This window comes from Amblyomma maculatum, chromosome 5, assembly GCF_055883805.1.
Source record: "Amblyomma maculatum isolate TAMU_Amacu chromosome 5, ASM5588380v1, whole genome shotgun sequence".
NCBI classification, from domain to species: domain Eukaryota; kingdom Metazoa; phylum Arthropoda; class Arachnida; order Ixodida; family Ixodidae; genus Amblyomma; species Amblyomma maculatum.
In genome coordinates this window covers 18,966,519-18,984,020 of record NC_139348.1, presented here as the reverse complement: position 1 = coordinate 18,984,020, position 17,502 = coordinate 18,966,519, and the positions used below count along the sequence as shown (strand labels likewise).

Here is a 17,502-nt window from a genome sequence, read left to right as displayed (position 1 = left end):
CGAAGTCCTGTAAGGGGTAGGCGAATGTGTATACATAAGAACGGTATTAGCTACAAATCGGGCAAAAGAAAAGGAAATACGTAGGAGCATCAGAATGGGGAGTTGGTGCATTTGGCAAGTACTCGCAGCTACTTTCTTTTTTTTTTTACCCTTGACTGGTCTCAGTTGCTATTTTCCGCCAGTATATTAGCCGCGGTGCCTCTTGACTGTTCTTTTTGCTCTGCCATCGCGTTCATGCAATGTTTATTGCTTTCTAATTTTGTCCTTTCTTTGTTACCCTTTAGCCGGGTTGGTTGTTGGCCTTTCATCTTCATCATTTACACGCGTTTTGTAATCGCCCTCTGCGGTTTTTGGCTTTGGTTTATTGTTCGGTGTATGTTTTCCTGCTTCTGTTGTCCATCTGTTCGCTTTCTGGCAGCGCCTCTTCTTGGTTGGTGTTGATAAGCTAGTTATGGTCTTTGTTGGGCGGATGTCGTGACTAGTGTCTTGAGGTGGGCGCATGCGCATAAATCCCTCGTTCTTCTGGCTGTACATAAGGCGCGGTTCGGCTGTTTTCTGAATAAAAGTTGTTAGCGCAGCTGTGTGTCCTTTTTCTTGTCCTTCGTCTTCCAGCGCTGTTTTCCCTTATGTTCCGCCAACTTGCCCAACAACAAATATTGCTGGCTGTTATCATTAGCAGCTTATCAGGCCCGGGTCGCACCACAGCATATGAAAAAGATAGTCACTCAAGAGAGGAGGAAGGAAAAGGCATTTATTGGTATCGTTCAGCGTTTTCAAACAGTGTACATAGTGAGGGACGGGGAGAGAAGCCAGCTTCTATGCTGTAGGAAGCTGAGAATGCCGGTGCCACGACGGATGCCTCCCATATCGAAATGAATGCTTCCCGAGTCAATGCGGATGCGGAACTACACGATAATATAGTGAGATTAAATACCGCACTTCCTTTCCCTTGCAGCTGTAACCTGCCGCAGTGTTTCTGAGTGCAGCAAGAGTGTTAGGGAAAAACTGGTTCTGTTGCTGCCTTCGTATCTTCGATTGATTTTCCGGAGGTGCTCGCCTCAAACTCATGAGGGCTAACTGACGGGAGCGGCCTGGTTGCTTGCTGACTGCGTTTCGCGGAGTGAGGTGGCCTCTGACTGCGAGCTCCACTATGCAGTAAGCCGTGTTTCTCTAGTAAAACTGATTGATCGTCTAGTTGGTGCATTGTACATTAAAGGAAAGATTAACAATGTAACAAAAAGACACTTACAAATAGCGCCTGTCCTGTGTGCCTATTTGTGACTTTTGTGCTTCTCTAACTTCTTTCCTGAACATCGGAGATCCGCGCTGTTGAAATTGACCCATATATCGCCGCTGCACACCAGTAGGGTCACCAATCTTGACCAAGCGTCGGCCGATGGCTTGAATCATGGTTCCTTAGCCCCCTCTCAGCACGTTTATTATGCTTATTTTCTCTTTTTTAGTTTCTTCGCTACGTCATAAAGCAAATTTTCCCACCTTTCAGTTAAGGGGAAAGCAGAAGCGTTAAATTTTTTCTATTTCCTTATAAATAATGTAGTCATGACTGACAAGCAAAAGTACATAAAGCAGCTCATTTTCCAAATAACGCGCAATAATAACTGCAAGCCTGTAGAAGAACAAAGATTTTCAATAGACTGCATGAGGAATTCCTTTTTTGTCCAAACAGCGCTAAATTGAAATAAACAATCCAGTAATATTTTAGTTCTGTAGGTATGGCTGTTCATGAATTGTTTTCTTTTTGGCCATGACTGTATTGATTTTGCATTTTTTAGTTTACTATTATATGGGTACTTTTTATGTAACCTAGCCACTCTTATGGTAGTCCTCCATAGGAATGATGTTATTGTAAATAAATAAATAAAAATTTGGCAAGTCGACTTTGGAAATCTCCTTTCTTGTGTTTCTTTACTGTCTTTATGCTTCGGACTGTCTGCCAAACTATTCGATTCTGGATAGCAGGAAGCTGTTGTTAAATGATGAATGCTATCTGCTTAGAAGATTGAGCTCTCAGTACGCTCATAAATTTCGGACCATTATCAGAAATGGACAGCCATGCGGAGGCCAAATGAGCGATATTCTGTAGCACATCGTCTGTAGTTTCTACTATCGCATGTCTCCGTGGCACTGCATCGATCGAATTGCTCAGCATCAGTGCGGACAAATATGTTGTGTCCGTCGTGGGACACTGAACGTCCATGAGCAGATGACACTATAATTCATTCATTCGTTGCACATCTGCAAAATACAATATTGATGGGCCCATTTTTGGCCATTGTGCCGGAACGCGTGCCCCGGCCATGAGAAAATGCTGCCACACTGCGGACAATTCATCGCAAGCTTGGTAACATCGTTATATAACCCAGCATATCAAAACATTGTGCGGGCCAGTGTCGTCATTGCATTAATGTCGGGGTACGTGGCACTAAGCTCCTTTAAAACGAATTCCTGCGTTGCTCCCGGCCCCACAACACAATGGTTCCACTAGATAACGCTGTTACTTGCTGTTAATTCATACCTGCGTACAGAAAAGGACTTGTACCACTATTCGTCTTTGCACAGCTGGCTTGGCAAGCCTCAGAAGTGTTGAACCATTTCATCTTTATTGTTCATGTCTGCCAAATTCTGCGCGGAAAGAGCAGAATCATTTAATGCCAGTGCGTCCAAGACATATTTTGCCAGCTTTGTTGAATTCTATTTTTACGTATTAGCGAAGGCAAGCGGTTCAATGCGTTTTCATCTGAATTTAGCACTTCCTTCCGGTATTCAGTCCTGTTCATCATCATCATCATCATCAGCCTGACTATACTCGCTCCAGGGCGAAGACCTCTTCCATATATCTCCAATTAACCCAGGTCTGTGCTAGCGGCATCCATTTGACCACTGCGAACTTCTTAACCTCATCCGCCCACCTAACTTCCTGCCGCCCTCTGCTACGCTTTTCTTCCCTTGGAATCCAGTTTGTTATCCTAAGCGACCATCGGTTATCCTCTCTTCGCATTACATGTCCTGCCCATGCCTATTTCTTCTTCTTGAGTTCCACTAGAATATCAGTAACTTGAGTTATTTCGCTGACCCACTCTGCACGTTTCCTGCGGTTAAAACAGCGCCCAATGTTGAATACTTGTGACGGCCCATGTGTTGAATGGGTTTGTCAAGACAAAGCAGACCGGTCAGCGAGAAATGATAGACACGAAGGTAAAATGGTTGCCGAATAGATAAATCCGAAGCTTCTCAACTCCATAAACTGATGCCAGCGCTAACTTCTGTAGTTGTGAATTACTACAATCAGCTTTCTTCAGCGCCGTTGAGCGAAATGCATTCTGATGTACCATACTGGTAATGCCAGGAGAGAAGATTACATCTAGTCTTTACGTTAAAGTGCCGCACTAAACGTTTAATTATTTACCCAGATCGTAATGAAGCAGGAAGTTGGCGTTACTCATAGCGCGCTTTGTTTCTTCAAATTCAGTTGCCATTTCCACGAGACCCATTTATACAGCGAAATACGCAGTACAGCCAGAAAGGAGTAAATGTGAGGCATAAATGTAGAGTAATATGTCACCATGCGGAAAATGCGGAATGTAATATGCGGAACAACTAACCACGGCGGCGGTCAGACCTGTGACGCAGCAGGGGGTGCTAAGAATTCCTGGCTCCGCTGGATAGGCCGCCATTGGAAACTGACCCTGGCAAAGTTTAACGCTAGAACCCTAGCTAGTGAAGCTAGTTTAGCAGTGCTGTTAGAGGAAATAGAGGGTATGAAATGGGATGTCATAGGGCTTAGTGAGGTTAGGAGGCCAAATGAGGCATATACTGTACTGAAGGATGGGCATGTACTGTGTTATCAAGGTTTACCGGAGAAGCGAGAACTAGGAGTAGGTTTTCTTGTCAACAAGTATATAGCGAGTAATATAGATGAATTCTATAGTATTAATGAGAGGGTGGCAGGCATCGTAATTAGGCCTAATAAGCTGTATACATTGAGTTGTACAGGCCTATGCACCCACATGTAGCTTGAGGACTAGGCAGTTGAAAGCTTTTACGAAGATGTAGAATCGGCAATGTGAAAAGTAAAGACGCAGTATAATGTACTAATGGGCGATTTCAATGCCAAGGTAGGGAAAAAGCAGACAGAAGGCCAGGCAGTAGGTGACTATGGCATTGGCGCTAGGAATAGCAGGGGGAGTTCCTACACTTTAAAAATGGCAACCTTTGGGTAACCTTTGTAAAGGTGCACATTTTGGCATCGAAGTATATCTATAATTTAAAGGTTACACAATGTACCCTTTCCACTTTTAACCTTTGTAAAAGGTACAAACGGGAAATGTTACTTCTTTTTATGCATAGGTTACGCAGCTTTTTTAGCGCTGTAACCTTTACAAAGGTATACCTCATCGAGTTAGGCATAGCTTACATGCGTCAAAAAGTGTAACGTTTTTACGCCACAATGGCTGGCCTAAATATGGCAAAACGTTTATTGCAACTTGCTGAAGGGGATAAAAATACAGAGGTCTGCTTAATTTCGATTGGAATGGAACAAATTTTGGCCAAACAAAAGAATGGTTTTCAAAGGTGAAAAATGACAAACGTCGGTATGATAGTCAAATTGTTCATAGACTCCAACATCTCCAAGACTAGAGGAAATACATAACATTCTTCCCAAATATTGTGTACATTAAAGAAAAACAAAGGATTGTAACATATGCAGGTATGTTCAAGGCACTACTTTTGCAAACGGTTTGCAAAAAAATACATCGCAATAAATGTGCATGCAAGGCACTCAAATATGGGTCCATATTACAGTATTACTGCTGGCATTTCAAACAGAATGAAGTTCAACAAGCAACCCAATAAAGCAAGCTCAGATGAAGCCTTGCTTCGAAAAGAGCTTGTCTAAAATATATCACTCTTATTGCAATGGAAATAAAAAAATAGGCCCTGTGATTGTAGTACTAGAATGAACAAAATAAAGCCCAATTATTCAAGACCAAGTGCAAAGTCAACTTGACATTGTGTAAGGGATGCAAGAGACACAAAATAAAAATGATAAAAATATCAGAGAAAGCAATATTGTGATCACATATTTTACCGCACTTTTTAAAAGATTAAAATGACTACAATAGAAGATCAAGACAAGGGATAGAAGCAGTACAGATAACATGAGTTCTTTTAAAATTTTTGGCCACATACAAACCTAAACAGCAATCAATTTAAAGTACTTGACTAAACAGCACACAGATATACGTGTACCTAAGAGCTTTTTCAAAGGTGCGTAACATCAACGAATTCGGCACAACTTCCCTAGATTATGTAAACAAAAGCCCTTCGTGACTCCTCCAGTCACTTTATTAACAAAGATGCACAGTGACATGAGCAATAACTTGTAACATTAACAGTGCTATACCCTTGACAACACTCACATAAGTACATCAACTTGTGCTCATATACTTCAACATATTAGAAAGTGAACAATTGAAAATATTTCTTTCTAGAAACCTAGAACACATTATTCTTTTTAATGAGCATGAACAGGCTCTTAAGTCGGTTACTCAGTAGTCCACGTGGCAGTACAGTGTCGAGCAGGGCAATCTTCAGCAGCAGGATGAGTATGGCGGAAAATGCTGGCGGATAGTCGAGGTGTTTTATGTAATACGTCCCGAGCAGAAGGTGAGGGTACGAGGTTGCCGTTAGTGATCTAGATCTCTTCTTTACTACTGCCAACGTAAACGTGAGTGTGTTCAGCACAGGTATATACATGAGGTGCAATCAGTTGAAACTCTTCGGGCAGTGGGATGTGTCGAATGTTAAAGTCAGTGAGCAACAATTCGTCCTTAAAGCATGGATGATATTCTCACCAGAGTGAAACATATATGGTACACAGAGAACACGAGATGGACTGGCGGGCACTTCCAGAGGTCTAAGCTTTCGTTGCTTTTTCTTTTCATTCCAACCTGTACACTAGCGAGAATGCACTTTCTGTTAAGCCAGCAAAGGTTCGAAAGTAGCTATAGTCGCACAACTTAAGCTCGCCGAGCTCGTGTATAAGGCTATTCGGGCAACTGAGGCGTCAGATGTGAAATAAGAGCCTGGTACAAACGGTCTGCCTCGAAGCGATCAGACGCAGCCCCATCTCCTGTCGTTTTCACGAGGCTTCAATTTTAAGCACACAAGTAGAGCTATAACGGTTTTAGTTAAACAATATCGTGCTCGCTGAAAAAAAGTTCCTGCGTCTTCAAGCGCTTCTTTTCGCTTTTTGTTTAAGGCATTTGTGTATTCAACCCACTTAACCATTCAAGAAAATGATGTTAACTATGCCGTTGCACTTCATAAATTCCGCTCTCTCACTGTAAACCACATAGGCAGGATACGAAATAAAACACATGAAGGAATAAATTCGCAAGAAGCGTGAAATTTTGTCACGGTATATAGTGTCACTGCATGCCGTCCGTTCTACACTGAAATATCAGTAGGCTGTCCGACATATCGTGTAATCCACAGACTACTGTTCAGTACAGCCTCACGTTCATTATTTTTTACACGTTCATGGCTGCAGCGCAGTACGCTTACGGCGAAAAGGTCAATCGACAAAGAGTGAAAAGGCGTGCAAAGTTGCCGAATGTTAATCGGGAACAGATGTATAGCCGCGCAATTTAAGCGTGCTCATCTCAAAGTACAGGAAAACGCACATGTAACCAACGCGCCCACACGCATGCGAAGGGGCGAAACTATATAGCGCTGAGTACCCAATCTGGACTGCTCATAGATTTTACCCAACGACCCGAGCCACCGACCCGAACCAATATTACAGAAAACTAGACTCAACAACACAAAATCTTAAGTGATATGTCAGTCATGTACTGGTAGAAAGTTATTGTACCTGATTTAGGTACGAATTGCAGTTACAGAACGAACTTTACAAATGAGCAGAGAAATACATGTTTTGATAAGCAACGAATAAACGAAGACTACGCAGTCGTTACTGTGTTTTAGGTGAAAAAGGAGCCACTCACCTAAATCCATAATTCTGCCGTGAGCGATTGAACAGCTGCTGCAGCAGTCAACCATTAATCATGCTAGCTGCGAAGCCGTCCGACGAGCAATGAGACAGCCACATAATGGTTCGTTGCAGCTGCCGCGATGCACACCTCACACGTCTCTTTCTGTTCAGCGACATTGGCGATAATGCGGCGAAACCTGCAAAACTGTATTTGCTCTTTTGAACAGCCGCCTGCATGCGGCCTTATCACTCGGATTCTGGATCGCGTATCAGTTCTGTATTCTTTGTTTGTTAATGCTCGATGTCGCGAGACGCACCTTTTATCAGTGTCGTTTTAGCCCAAGATGCACCGAGATCTGTCCCGAAGATTCCGGCCACTCGTGTGTCTTTCTACAATGTTCCAGCTTGTGCTGGTAGCAATTGCGACGTTATCTAGATTGTTCTGAGCAGCCTTTAAATTGAGCGTTGACGAGTGCGACGGGCATTCTTTGTTCGACGATCGACGAGCACGTTTCTTGCTATCGCGGCCGCCGAGTTGCTTAGTTTTTTTGCGGGCGCAAGCCAGCCAAATAAACCGTTTCTTCAGTGCAATCACAGACTCTTCATTTGTGTCATCACCCTGGTCACCACCCCGTGACATCTGGTGGAGGAGCTGCCTTTGATCCGAAGACCCCAGCCTTGTTCCTGTCGTCCTAGGGGACCAGCCTACAGGTCACCGAGCCAGCCGCCGACTCCAAGGCCTACAACCCGAACACGGTCTGCTGCCTGACCCCATTCGATCTCGGAAGGCATCAACTTTGAACATGGCCCAGTCAACAACACCTGTCGTCATCGTGCAGCCCAGGAAGCCCCCCATCTTCCAAGGATTACCCAGTGAAGATGCGGAAGACTGGAGTGACCTTTTTGACCCTGTGGCAGAATTCAATGGCTGGAACGACACCGCGAAACTCAGGCAAATCTACTTTGAACTTCAGGGACGTGCCTGTTCATGTAGGCGCGCTGAAATTTAACTCGAGACAATTCACTAACACAAAACAAGAATGGTACGTGCAGTATGTTGACAGGCTGGCCGCAAGTGGTTTTCCGGAACGTTTGATTGGTGAAATAGGAGGGAAGTTGATTAAAGAGGTAACCGGGCAAGAAACTGGGAAAACGAAGGAAAAAGAAAGGGTGAGGCCGGTCGTGGTAACATACGTACATAAGGTATCGCATCGACTTAGAAAAATTGCAGCAAAACATGACACCCCCGTTGTCTTTTCATCCCCCCCCCCCCCGCCCCAAATTAACTTCAATGTGCAGAATAGTTAACTCCCGGAATAGGAAAAAGAGACTTAGGACAACATGCGGAATCGACTGCCAAAAGAAGATCATAAACTGTGATACGTGTGTTGTGTACAGCATTACTTTGTCTTGCGGCAAGAGATACGTGGGCCAGACCGAAAGATGCATAAACATAAGATTGGGTGAGCATCGAAGGAACTGCGGCAAAAGTAACGACCCAAGCAACCTCGCCAAACTCGTTAACTGCTGTAACAAATGCGTCCCAATATTCGAAGAAACTGCTGTAATCGAACATTTCACAGACCGGTGCGAAAGAATAATCTTTGAAGCATATGAAATGACACAGGCCGGTTCCACGGAATGCGTAAGCGATCCGTCGATAGCGCTGACGAGTAGAGAGATCCAATTGTTAACAGGCAGTGTGATGCAAAGCGGTTCTTCATGCGTTACGGGTTGAGGAATTGCACTTATAAACTTGTTTCTGACACAAGTTTGTACATGGTTTCTTTGTATGTGTGTATATAAGGAGAGAAGTACTTGTAAAAACAGTTTAAAGTTCGAGCACGTACCATTCTTGTCTTGTGTTAGTGATTTGTCTCGAGTTAAAGTTCAGCGCGCCTACATGATGATGGAAAGCCAACTAGCCGCCATTACAGCATTTCTTGACATGCCTGAGTTTGTTTCGAAAATCGTTAGGCAGCTATGAAGGCCTGGAAGATTTTCAAGGAAGCGTTTTTGACTGCCTTTTCAAGTGTCGTCCGAAAGGAAAGAGCTCAAGCTTTCCTTCAGTCAAGACTTCAACTCCCTAACGAACCTGTCCTTGCGTACGTTGAGGAGATGAAGCGCCTCTTTCGTCGCGCCGACCCTAATATGAGCAAAGGTGAGAGTTAAATTGTTAATGCGAGGCGTTAAAGAGTCGCTTTTCGCAGGTCTTGTGCGAAATCCGCCAAGAACTGTGGCGGAATTTGAAATCGAAGCGTCTACCATCGAGAAGACGCTGGACAACCGGATGCGCCAATACGCGCGACCACTTCAACCGGACAACTCAAGTCACTACCCCAGCGCATCCACAAGCGGAGAGAACCTTCGGGACCTCATCCGGGAGATCGTGCGGGAGGAGCTCCGCCGATTGCTGCCATTATCGCAAAAATCCCAGGTGGCGACGCTCGCGAACGTCATCCGCGAAGAAGTCCAGCAGGCGCTGGGCGTTCTTAAAGCGATCACTGCGACAATTCCAGCACACGAGGCAACAGCGATGAACTACGCTGCTACATTACGTCGCCCTGCGCCCCGACGTAATGATTTTCCAAGCCCTCGCCGCTACTGTCCTGTTCCGGAAAGCCGCCCATGGCCCCCGCCCGCCAGGTCTATCAACGATCTCCAAGCCCCAGTAAATGTGACGCCTGAGGACATCTAACTACCGACCGCTCTGCTTTCATTGTGGTGAGGCAGGACACATCCTCCGTCACTGCACGTACAGGCGGATCGGCCTCCGTGGTTTCGCTGTCGACGCCCCACGACCCCGTCCTAGCCAGCGACCACAGGAAATCAACGACTTCCTTCGCAGCGGAGAGCAATCGTCGCAAAGGCGTCTGTCACGCTCCCCATCGCTCTACAATGCCCGATTTGCGTCGCCGGGCCGCGGTTACGTGCAAGGACGGTCTCCTAGCCCCAGTAGGGGAAACTAAAGGCAGCAACCTTTTGAGATGAGGTTGCTCAACAGCGAAAAGACGAAAGACCTCCGCCGCCGGCGACCACTAACGACGACACAGCAATTTAATTGCCGATCCACACGACGACATCGACGACAACGCGACCAGAGTGCAAGCCGACACCGCCACCCAGCGAAATATCAAAGGTATGCCCCGGCCATGATCGGAAGAAACGATAGAGCCGAGATCGGACACTTGAGGACACGAATAAGCTACCTTGAAGTTGATATCGGCGGTCGCAGAGTTGCTGCGCTAGTAGACACCGGAGCTGACTATTCAGTCATCAGTAGACCGTTAGGCTCTAAGCTCAGGAAAGTTACCACCCCTTGGGATGACCGGCTGGTTCGCACCGCAGGTGACAACCTGATTACTCCATCGCGACAATGCACTGCAACAATAACCGTAAATGGGTGTACTTACCCCACAAGCTTTGTGGTTTTGCAGAAGTGCTCCCGAAACGTGATTATAGGCATGGGCTTCCTAAATGAACATTGGGCTATCATCGACTTCCGATCCAAGCTCATCAAGCTCTCTGCAGACAAAGCTTTACCTGCTGCGACGACTTCGACGCAACACGCTGCCCTTAACGTCCTCGACGGAGAATTGACCGTGCCGACCCGATCAAGCGTCGCAGTCAGCGTAGGTAGCGCAGACATTGAAACCGCTGAAGGCATCGTCGAAGGAAATATCCAATTGCTCTTGGAACGAGGTGTCGGCATCGCAACAGCCATCGCGAAATTCCGAAGAGGACAAGCTCAGGTGCTGGTAACAAACTTCACCGAAGAATACCGGCATCTCAACAAGGGCACGACGATCGCTTTTCTTGATGAATTAACGGAGCTCAAAGACGCATTCCCCCTCCACGACCAACCACTGGAAGACACACCGGACCAATTCTGTCTGCCCACATTTGACATCAGCCCGGCATTGACCCACAGCAGGAAAGACCAGATTCGCAGTCTTCTTCGAATTTACAGGGAGTGCTTTTCGTCCTCATCGAAGGTACGACAAACACCACTGGCCAAGCACCGCATTATAACGGACGAACAGGCCCGACCTCCGCGCCAAAGCCCTTATCATGTATCGCCGCGAGAACGTCAGGCCATTCGCGATCAAGTTGAGAAAATGCTGCGTGATGACGTAATCCAGCCATCGAACAGCCCCTGGGCGGCGCCAGTCGTTTTGGTGAAGAAGAAAGAGGGCAGACTTCGCTTCTGCGTTGATTACCGCCGCTTGAATAGCATAACTAAGAAGGATGTCTACCCGGTTCCCTGCATCGACGACACTCTCGACCGGCTCTGCAATGCAAAGTACTTCTCATCAATGGACCTGAAGAGCAGATATTGGCAAGTTGAGGTTGACAAAAGAGATCGCAAGAAGACCGCATTCATCACACCAGACGGCATGTTTGAGTTCAAGGTGATGCCATCAGCCCCAGCCACATTTCAACGAGTAATGGACACAGTCCTGGCAGGCTTAAAGTGGCAAATTTGTTGGTATATTTGGACGACGTTGTTGTCTTCTCGACAAAATTTGCAGACCACCTAAAACCACTGCAGACACTGCTGAAAGCCATCAAGTCATCGGGACTAACTATAAAGCAGAGAAGTGACACTATGCCTACGAAGAACTGCGGTTCTTAGGTCACATCGTTAGTAAGGATGGTGTTCGCCCAGACCCGGAGAAAACAGCTGCAATCGCACAATTCCCACCGCCTGTCGACAAGAAAGCTTTGCGTGATTCCCTGGGTAGTGCGCTTATTATCGACGATTTGACAGAAACTTTTCGCGCATCGCCGAACCGTTGACGCAGCTTACAAAGGCTGACGAACCTGTTAAACGGGAAGCGCCGCAAGGAGAAGCCTTCGAAGAACTTAAGCGCCACCTGCAGTGCCCTCCGGTACTTGGCCACTGTGATGAAAATGCCGAGATTGAAGTTCACACCGACGCGAGCAGTGTGGGCCTAGGAGCCGTTTTCGTCCAGAAGAGCGGCGGACAAGACAAGGTAATCGCCTACGCAAGCAGGTCCCTCACAAAAGCCGAAGTCAATTATTCGACGACCGAGAAGGAGCGCCTCGCGATCATCTGGGCCACTTCTAAGTTTCGTCTATGCCTATAAGGCCGACCATTCAAGGTGGTAAGCGACCATCACGCGCTCTGCTGGCTGGCTAATTTGAAAGATCCCTCCAGCCGATTTGCCAGATGGAGCCTACGACTTCAAGAATTTGATTTGACTGTAGTCTGTAAGTCGGGCCGGAAGCATTCCGACGCAGTCTGCTTATCCCGCGCTGCCGTCTACGCTCCCCCGAAGGACGATGACGACGACGCCTTTTTGGGACCGGTAAGCGCCAGCAGTTTCGCAGAACAACAGCGATCAGACCCTGAGCTGAAAGCGCTAGCCGATTACTTAGAAGGAAAGACCGCTTCCCCTCCTGGTGTGTTCAGGCGACATTTATCATCGTTCGCGTGAAGCAATGGCCTCCTCGTGAAGAACTTCGCACCAAAGAAGACCGCACAGCTTCTTGTAGTGCCTAAAAACCTCCGGCAGGAAATTCTGCAGGCGTTGCACGATGGAGCCCACAGCAGGCCATCTCGGATTTGAGCGCACGTTGCGTCTAATCCAGGAGAAGTACTACTGGCCGCGACTGCCTGCCGAAGTTTCCCACTACGTGAAGACGTGTCGTGAGTGCCAACGACGCAAGACGCCGCCGATCATACCAGCAGAACTACTAAACCCGATTCCGCCCCCAATTCTGCCCTTTCAACAAACTGGGATGTATCTCCTCGGTCCCTTTCCATCTTCGTCTATGAGTAACAAGTGGATCATTGTGGCAACTGACTATCTTACCCGTTACGCCGAAGCAAAAGCACTACCGAATGGTACCGTGGCAGAAGTCGCCAAGTTTTTTGTCGAACAAATTCTTTTGCGACATAGCGACCCAGAAGTGCTCATCACAGACAGGGGAACGGCGTTTACGGCAGAGTTGACGCAAGCCATCCTGGAATACAGCCACGCAAGCCATCGACGAACAACTGCGTACCATCCCCAGACCAATGATCTTACGGAGCGCCTGAACAAAACGATCGCGGTCATGATCACCATGTACGTCAACGCTGAACACAAGACCTGGGGCGTCATCTTGCCGTACGTGATCTTCGCCACGGCAGTCCAGGAGACGACAAGAGCGCCCCCGTTCAAGCTTGTGTACGGCAGGGAGCTAACGACGACGCTCGACGCAATGCTGCCGCGCGTAACTAACGAGGACACCCTTGACGTCGCCGCCTACCTGCAGCGTGCAGAGGAAGCCCGTCGACTCGCAAGGGTGCGTATTAAAGACCAACAGCGCACCGACAGCCGACGATACAAGTTACGATGACGCCACACAGGGTATAACCCAGAAGACCCTGTGTGGGTTTGGACACTGATTCACAGTCGCGGACGAAGTCAAAAGTTGTTGCGTCGATACTTTGGGCCGAACACAATCATTCGCAGCGTCGGACCACTGGACTATGAAGTCATTCCCGACAGAACGTCAGCATCACAACGGCGACGCGCAAGCCCGGAAATTGTACATGTACGACGGAAGCCATATTACGCGCGTTAAGTAAACTGTGATGTTTAAACTTTGTAGTGTTTATGCTTAAATTGCTTTTTTTGGGAACATCGAGGCATTGTTTTATTGAGGGGGGAGTAATGCCGCGAAACCTGCAAATCTGTATTTGTTGTTTTTTAACAGCCGCCGGCATGCGGCCTTATCACTCGGATTCTGGATCGCGTATCAGTTCTGTATTCTTTAATTGTTAATGCTCGATGTCGCAAGACGCACCTTTATCAGTTTCGTTGTAGCGCAAGATGCATCGAGATCTGTCCCGGTGATTCCGGCCACTCGTGTGTCTGTCTACAATGTTCCGGCTTATGCTGGTAGCAATTTCGACGTTATCTAGATTTTTCTCAGCGGCCTTTACGTTGAGCCTTGACGAGTGCGATGGGCATTCTTTGTTCGACAATCGACGAGCACGTTTGTTGCTATCGCCGCCGCCCAGTTGCTTAGTTCTTTTGCGGGCGCAAGTCAGCCCAATAAAGAGTTTCTGCAGTACAATCACCGACTCTTCATTTGTGTCATCACCCTGGTCATCACCGCGTGACCATATTGTAGTACGTACACAGGTCCAAAGACTTCTATAGCACCCCAAACAATGCACACAAGAAATGCCACCAGCAAATGGCGTGGTTCATGAGAACTTCGAAGCACTTCGAACTGACTGCGCTCACGGCGAAGCCTTCAACACGTCGTAACGTTCGAGCTTCCCCGCCATCCAGAACCCCGCATGCATCCAAGCCAACCGTCCGGCAAATGACGCCGCTTTTTAAAAATGTAGGTCAGACGCCGCACGTGTACGCATGCGTGTCTCTATTAGCATATCTCCCGTCTTATTCGGCACATAGGTTGCCAAGCTGCTCATGGGTTACTGTGCAAAGGTTACTTTCATGGTAACCTTTGAAATGCTTAAAAAAGGCCGTTGTAACCTTTAGTATTGCACAAATAAATAAAACATGACCAAAACATGAAAACTGGCGACTTATAACCTTTGTACAAAGATTACTGACGTCTGAAAGTTACATTATAGGTTACTGCATTTAGACTGTAGTTAAGTTTGCAGAGCGCGATAACTTATGAATCATGAAACCCTTATTCAGCAAACGGGAGAACCGGAAATGGACATGGAAAAAATCCTAACGGGGCGACTAAAAATGAAATAGACATCATACGGTGTTCATCCCCCGCCATTATGCAAGATGTAGAGGTAATCGGGAAAGTTACATGCAGTGACCACAGGATAGTGAGGTCCCGAATTAGCCTAAATTTGAAGAAGGAACGCAACAGATTAGTAAGAAAGAAACCCATCAACGAATTAGCGGGGAGGAAAAGGGCAGAAGAGTTCGGGATCTCGCTAAGGAATATTCAACTCTAACCGAGGATCGCGATATTACCCCAGAAGCAATGAACAATAATTTCAGAAATATCATTACTGTGTGCGCTGTGGAAGTGGGTGGTAGGGTAGTTAGAGAGGATACCGGTAAGCTGTCTAAGGAAACGAAAGATTTGATGAAGAAACGCCAGAGTATGAAATCTTCCAATCCAACAGACCAGATAGAATTGGCCGAGATATCAAAGCTAATCAATAAGCGTAAGGTGGCCGATATAAGGAAGTATAACATGGAGAAAATTGAGCATGCTGTAAAGAACGGGGGAAGCCTTAAAGCGGTAAAGAAGAAATTTGGCATAAGCAAAAACTAGATGTATGCGATAAAGGACAAGGCGGGCAACGTCATCACAAATATGGACAAGATAGTCAAAGTAGCCGAGGAGTTCTACACAGATATCTACAGTAGCCGTAATGAGATTGGCGGTAGGGAAAAACAGTCAGACGTTCCACCAGTGACAAAGGACGAGAACAAGAAAGCATTAAAAACTATGAAAAGGGGGAAATCAGGTGAAGAGGATCAGATAACTGCAGATTTGTTAAAGGACGGGGGGATGACATGCTAGAAAAACTGGCCACTTTAGCTTACTGTCAGCTTACTGTCTGTTACGTATAAAGTATTTACTAAGGTAATCGCTAATAGAATCCGGACAACCTTAGACTGCAATCAAGCAAAGGATCAAGCAGGTTTTCGGAAACGGTACTCTACTATCGATCATATCCATACCATCAACCAGGTGATAGAAAAATGCTCAGAATATAACCAGTCCTTATACATAGCATTCATTGATTACGAAAAAGCATTTGACTCAGTAGAAACCTCGGCGATGATGCAGACATTGCGAAATCAGGGAGTAGACGAGCCGTACGTGAAAGTTCTGGACGATATATTTAGTGGCTGCCAGCAACCATAGTTGTGCATAAAGAAAGTAACAAAATTCCCATAAAGAAAGGTGTTAGGCAAGGAGACACGATCTCCCCAGTACTATGCACAGCTTGCTTAGAGGACGTATTCAGAGACTTGGAATGAGAGTAGTTAGGAATTAGGGTAGATGGAGAATACCTCCGTAATCTGCGATTTGCTGATGACATTGCCTTGCTAAGTAACTTGGGGGTTTAACTGCAAATATTGATTGATGACCTAGACAGGAAAAGTAGAGAGGTAGGCTTAAAAATTGATATGCAGAAGACTAAGGTAATGTTCAACAGCCTCGGGAAGGAACAGCAATTTACGTTAGGTAGCGAAGCACGGGAAGTAGTCGGCGAATATGGCTACTTAGGACAGGTAGTAACCGCGAATCCGGACCATGAGAAGGAAATAACCAGACTAATAAGATTGGGATGGAGCGCATTTGGCAAGCACTCGCAGATTATGACTAGCAGCTCAACGGTATCGCTCGAGAGGAAAGTATACAATAGTTGCATCTAACCTGTACTCACCTATGGTGCTGAAACGTGGAGGCTAACCAAGATTGTTCTACTTAAGGTGAGCACAACTTACAGGGCTATGGAACAAAAAATGGTAGGGGTAACATTTGAAGATAGGAAGGGTGCATGGTGGTTCAGAGAAATAACTTGTTACTGACATTCTGGTGGAAACTAAGAAGAAATGGGCATGGTCAGGGCATGTATTGCGAAGAGAGGATAGCCAATGGTTGCTTAGGGTAACAAACTGGGTTGCAAGGGAAGCATAGCAGGGGGCGGCAGAAAGTTAGGTGGGCGGATGAGATTAAGAATTTAGCAGGGGTCACGTGGATGCCGCTAGCACAGAACCGGGATAATTAGAGAAATATGGGAGAGGCAGGAACAGCTCAAACGGACGGGACGTGTAGGAAGGCGAGACAGACACATGAGCTGCTCATGTGTCTGTCACGCCTGTCATGTGTCTGCCTTCGCCTCATGTGTTTGTCTTCAGCTCATGTGTCAGTCTCGCCTTCCTACAAGCCCCGTCCGTTTGAGCTGCTCCTTCCTTCCATTCAACATGAACCAACCAGCCCGACAAAGCCCTCTTCTTGAATGGGAGAGGCCTTCGCCCTGAAGTGGGTATAGTCAGACTGATGATGATGATGATGTTGTCACCATGCCTAATAACAACCTCAGCTGGCTTACCCATGTCGGTGTAGGCGCCAGGAGCACCACTTTCGAGTTGTCCTCAACCGGGTGAAGGCCTCTTGAATAGATGGTACCCCAGCACCATGGTCTAAGAATGTATTTAGGTGCTGGCAGTTCTCCCGGCGGCACGACAACTGGTTCACCGCTCCATGCGCTTCTCTTGAACGTGGACAGATGGCGCCACACTAGAGAATTGGATTGGCATGATTTGGAAAGCATGAGCAATCACTTAAGGCCAAATGGCGAAGAAATGCCGGGATAATGAAGCATAAGGCATTGTGGGGATACAACCGGTATGAGGCTTTGAGGGGTATATGGAAAGGAATTATGGAGCCCGGACTTAATTTCGGAAATGCGGTTTTGTGCCTAAAATCAGAGGTACAGTCGACATTAG

The 17,502-nt window shown here is 46.7% G+C and overlaps 1 long non-coding RNA gene across 1 annotated transcript in view; it reads right to left on the bottom strand.

The window, feature by feature from the left end:
- Positions 1-7,193, bottom strand: part of LOC146187833 (uncharacterized) — a 56,547-nt gene extending 49,354 nt beyond the window's left edge. The window contains exon 1 of the long non-coding RNA XR_014707155.1: positions 7,032-7,193. This is a non-coding gene — a long non-coding RNA (uncharacterized LOC146187833). The remainder of the gene's footprint in view (positions 1-7,031) is intronic.
- Positions 7,194-17,502: the final 10,309 nt, after the last annotated feature.